Here is a 5777-nt window from a genome sequence, read left to right on the forward strand (position 1 = left end):
TTAAGATTGAATAAAATTAGTAATTTTTATTCTTAAGAATTTTAAGTGATGGGGCACTTAGAAGGCCCAGTTTTGGACCCACATATTTACTGGCCATCTGTAAGTCAATTAGGAAAAAATGTCATTTACTACATAGCAATTTCCTTTGTTTTTGAAACTTTTTATTGAAGTGTAACATCAGTTTAGTGAGGTGCTTTGTACTTTTATTAACTTTTTGGTTTTTTAAAATTTACCAGTTTTTTACTGTTTCATTTATATTTATTATTTCTTTATTTCTACTTACTTTGAATTTAATTCACCCATCCTTGTTCTAGGTTATGTGTTGACATTAGATAATTGATTTTAAGTCGTTTTCTTTTCTAATTTAAACATTCAAAGTTCTAAATTCCCCTCTAAACACTACTTTGACTGCGTCCTAGGAATTTTGATGTAGTGTATTTTAATATAATTTATTATGAAATATTTTCTAATTTGTTTTAAATTTTTCTTCTTTGACTCATTTGCTATTTATATGTTGCTTAATTTCTAAATGTTTGGGTCTTTTCTAGGTTTTTTACTGATTGTGAGTTGATTTAATAATACTATTCAGATTTCCATATCCTTAATGTTTTTTTGTCCAGGATTTTCTAGAGAGGAAGAGAGTTGTTAAATTTTCTAGTTATTATATGGTTGTCCATTTTCCCCTTCATTTCCATTGGTATTTACTTCATTGTATTTTGAAGTTATGTTATGTGGAACATATACATCCATGATAGTTATATTTTCCTGATGAATTGACTTTTTTATTATTTTCAAATGTCCCATTTTACCTTTGGTAATACTTTTTTTTCTTAAAGTCTGTTTTGTCTTATAGTGACTATCGTAATAATAGTCAAGCCAGTTTTTCTTTGGCTTGCTATGTTGTTTATCTTTTTCTATGCTTTTACTCTCAACCTATCTTTGTGTTGGTTTGCAACCCTCTTGGGAGCTTCCCATGGGACATCTGAAACCTGTCCCCTTAGGTAGAGAGCGGGCAGAGACCCAGGAAAGGTAGGCCACTCCAGGTTGGTAGGTGACAGTTTAATAAGCAAAGGGAGCTTACATACGAGGCTTGAATTGGGTGGCAGCAGAATGAATGGATCCTGGTCCCTGCCTGTCAAATCTTAAAAGTTTATAAAGAAGCCTTTACTGGGTTTAGTCACATACACCGTGCAGGTGTTCTCAACACATCGCTATCTCAAGGCTGTGTCCTTGGAGCAGCCTCAGGGAGTGGGAAAGGCAAGCAGAACACACACTGCAAGGACGGGAGGGGTAAGGAGCATCTCACAGTCCAGCTCACCAGTCAGTGGTCATGTCTTTTTGATGACGTTTTCCAACACTTTGTCTTTATTTTTAAGGTGTATTGCTTGTCAACAACACTTTGTTGGGTCTTGCTTTTTTATCCAGTTAGGCATCCTCTGCATTTTATTTATTTATTTTTTTTAAAAGATCTTTATTTATTTATTTGACAGAGAGAGACACAGTGAGAGAGGGAACATGAGCAGGGGGAGTGGGAGAGGGAGAAGCAGGCTTCCCGTGGAGCAGGGAGCCTGATGCGGGGCTCAATCCCAGGACCCTGGGATCATGACCTGAGCCTAAGACAGACGCTTAACGACTGAGCCACCCAGGCGCCCCTCCATCCTCTGCATTTTAATTAGAGTGTTTGGTCTATTTAAACTACCTGCTAATTCCAATATCTGGGTCATTGCATGGCTTTTTCTATTGACAGCTTTTTCTCTTTACTATGACTTAGTCATTTTTTTGTTGTGTACTGATCATTATGGATGAAGCATCACAGAGATGCCTGTCTTCTGTTATCTTTTTCGGAATATTAATTTTGCTTCTAGTAGGCATTTAAATGACTGGCTGATCACACCAAACATTGAGAACATTGGTTTGACACTACACCAGCATGGACTGGTTTTGCTGTCCCAGAGGGACTTCTTTAATCCTCAGACATTGTCTTTACTCTTAAGCTATGCACTGTAAAGCCAGCAGTTAACTTGGCTTGGCTCAATAAAAAATTCTGTTTTTCCTGTGGTGGGCAGCAGCTGAGATATCTTACTCATCCTCTTTCAGCCTTCTAACTTTTCTTGCACATGTGAGTTAAAGAGTCAGGCAAAGAATTTGAATTGAATTTATTTTTAGAGTATAGGTTTCTTCCGTAGCCCTCTTTTTTTCTGGGATTTCCACCCTCCAATTTACACTTACTTTGGTGACCCCAAACTCTGTCACTTAATACCTCTAACAAATAAGATTGTGACTTTCTGCTTTAACTCTTGGCACTCCTGTATCATGGCAATTGGGATGTGCTCCCAGGGGAAAAGCTCATCTATGTGGATCTCACCTGTGAGTATGGTTGTTTTTTAAATGGTTGAATCCCTGCTAGTTTTGCTGACTTTCAGTTACTGCAGGCTTCCTTTGGGAAGCAAATATGGGACAGAGATTAATGTGAAGGAAGTTTATTAGGATATTATTGGTATCAACACCTGTGAAAGGGAAGGAAGTAATGGGTGGAGGGAGAAGTTAGGCTGTGATGGAACTTTAAAAAGGCTTGGGCTGGGGCGCCCAGGTGGCTCCGTCGTTAAGCATCTGCCTTAGGCTCAAGTCATGATCCCAGGGTCTTGGGATCAAGCCCTGCACCGGGCTCCCTGCTCAGCGGGAAGCCTGCTTCTCCCTCTCCCACTCCCCCCTGCTTGTGTTCTCTCTCACTATGTCTCTCTCTGTCAAATAAATAAATAAAATCTTTAAAAAAAAAAATAAAAAGGCTTGAGTTGACCCCATAGGGGGTTCTTCAGTGTTGTCTTTAGTTGGAGTGATGGGGCCAAACGTATTCATCCCTTCATTAGATACACTTCTGTAGTCCCTCTCTAGTTTTTTCAAGTACTTGTATTTTGTCCACAGTTGATAGTTCTTAACCTGTTGGAGATACACAACTTGGAGAAATACAGGCTACTCCATCACTATCAGAACCAAGAATTTTCCATGTTTTTTAAATAAATAAATAAAAAATAAATAAATAAAATGTATATATATTATACATATTTATATATATATTTGGTTTGCTGGTAGTATATCACACTCATTTCACCATGTGAAAACATGTCAGGAATTTGGCATTTACTTTGAACTACTTGCCTGTTAGTGTATTTAACAAAAAAGTGCTTCTCTACTAAGGTTTCATCTGTAATCAGAAACCATAATTGTTAGCTACATGTTTAATAGCTGTCAAAAATAGGGGAGGATTTCCTAACATAAAAGAACATCAAAACAAGAGAGTAAATATTTGCATAAGAACCATAAAGCATTTATATAATTATGAAAAATTATTTCAGTTTTGAATACTGTATTAAATTCTAAGCTCTTATTTAATAGGTTTTTACAGTTTACAAATTAGCTAATCATTGAATTGATATGTAGTATTTGATAGTTTCTATTGAAATCATTTAGTTCAAAGATATTTTAATCTTATTTTTCAAAAAGTTTTACTCTCAGACACACACTTGTGAAATATTTTTTAAAAGTATATTCTGGTTTAATTTGATGTCACAAATTTAGCTTGGGGAGGACAGAAATGCCTAAATTAAACAGTTGTTTGCTTTCCTGCCATAGCCCAACAAAAATGCTTTTCCCTAAGATGTTTTGTTAAAACATAAATTTGTGTAGTAAATAAAGTAAATTACCTAAAAGAAAGTAAATAGAACAATCAGTAAATGCATTATGGAATACAGTTGCATTATTCATTGTCTGTTTTACTTTGCATTCTAAGTGTAAACTGAAATGAGAAAGATTAGGGAGAGTGAAGAGGAAAGCTCCCTGACGTATATCCAGGTCCAAAAGCAATGATTTTTTTCAGTAGCGTTTGAAGCATTTTGTCAAAGATAAAGATTGGGAAAAAAATTAAGTACTTTCTTTTTACGTGTATTTAATACTATGATCTCGATGGGCCAACCAACTGGTAATGTTAAACCTAAATTTAGGTTTGTGTTCTCAGCCTTTGTATTACAGTAATTATTTCTGTTACAAGAGTGCCACCTGATGTTCCAATTCTTTAGTAGCATCTGGCTGCGTATTTCATTTAGCAGCTTAAAAATATTTTTGTCCTGTTGCTTGTTATCTGGTCACATTAATGTTATATATAACGTGTCTCTTAATATGCAGACTGTATTCTAGTACAGGTGATAAAAATTAAAATCCTTACGTAGTTTCATTTTTAGAAATTGAGTTATTTTGTGTTTTAAGGGATTCAGACATACGATTTTTTTTCTTTTGGCCCCAAACCTTGCTGATAGCCTTTCCTTGACACTATCTTTTATCAACTCTTGATCAACTCTCGATTTGCAGTTAATGGAGTCATTGGGGTTGCTTGGTGGGGTGGTGATGGAGACAAATTTTATCATAACACGGTGTAAAAACAGTATTAACTGGCTCTTTGGTAATTCAGAATACTTGATAATTGAGCCAACAATGTAAGGATTAAGTAGGAACAAAGTGTTCTTAAAAGATTTGTGAATCAAAATACTATAAACATGATTTCAGAAAAATTATTTAAAGTAAGAGTGATATTCTTTTCCCAAATACCCATTTACATGTGACTGATGCCTTAATTAATATGCATCTCTTCATTTATACTGATTTCTCTAAGGCCTTCTATCAGGACACACTTCTCCTAAGTATAAGAAGTTAGTAAGTTAATGACTGTTTTTGCAGTAATGTCCAATTTAAGTCAAAAGAACATTATAATTAAAAGCTTATATTTGGGGCGCCTGGGTGGCTCAGTCATTTAAGTGTCTGACTCTTGGTTTTGGCTCAGGTCATAATCTTAGGGTCCTGGGATTGAGCCCTGCATCAGCTGTACGTTCAGCTTGGCGTCTGCTTGAGATTCTCTCCCCCTCTTTCTCTGCCTCTCTCCCTACTTGTGTGCGTACTTGTGTGCACTTTCCCTCTCTCCATCAAATAGATAAAATCTTAAAAAATAAAAGCTTATATTTGAGAAAAGTAAGAAATTAATACAATTGTATTTTTAAAAAAATACTTCAGATTTCAGATTTTCATAAATCTAAAAACTGGTTCAGGCAGTGCAGCATTATGTAAAGAACACATGGGTTAAATTTTGACTCTTTTCTGTTTCCTGGTTCTTTGTCTCAGGGTAAATGATGTAATAATTAAACAACCTTAATTTTGTGTGAATTGGGCATAGCCAGATGTACTTCATGGGTGGTTTTGACTTTTAAATAAAATTATGTGTATTACTTAATGGTTTATGGCCAATAGTAACTTAAGGTTTATCAAATTGTTGGTCATTTTAGAGGGTAACTTTTGGTTTTGTTAGTTTTTCTCTGTTGTTTTCCTGCTCTCTATTTCATTTTTCCCTGCTCTGGTATTTAAGACTATTTCTGTCTTAGTTTGTTCTTTCACTAGTTTTTTAAGGTAGATGGTTAGGTTGTTGATTTGGGATTTTTCTACTTTTTAGAATACAGGCATAGACGGCTGTAAATTTTCTTTGATCACTATTTTCACTGCATCCCATTGGTTTTGGTTGTTGTATTTTCATTCTCACTTATCCCCATATATTTTCTAATTTCCCTTATGAATTCTTCTTTAACCTACTTGTCATTTAGGTTGTGTTAATTTTCACTTATATGTGAGTTTCTCACATTTCTTTCAGTTATTTCTAGTTTCATTCCATTGGGTTTAATTAATCAAGACTTGTTTAATGACCTAACATATGGTTTATCCTGGAGAATGTTCATGTGCTC

The sequence above is a fragment of the Neomonachus schauinslandi genome, chromosome 11 (assembly GCF_002201575.2).
Source record: "Neomonachus schauinslandi chromosome 11, ASM220157v2, whole genome shotgun sequence".
Classification (NCBI taxonomy): domain Eukaryota; kingdom Metazoa; phylum Chordata; class Mammalia; order Carnivora; family Phocidae; genus Neomonachus; species Neomonachus schauinslandi.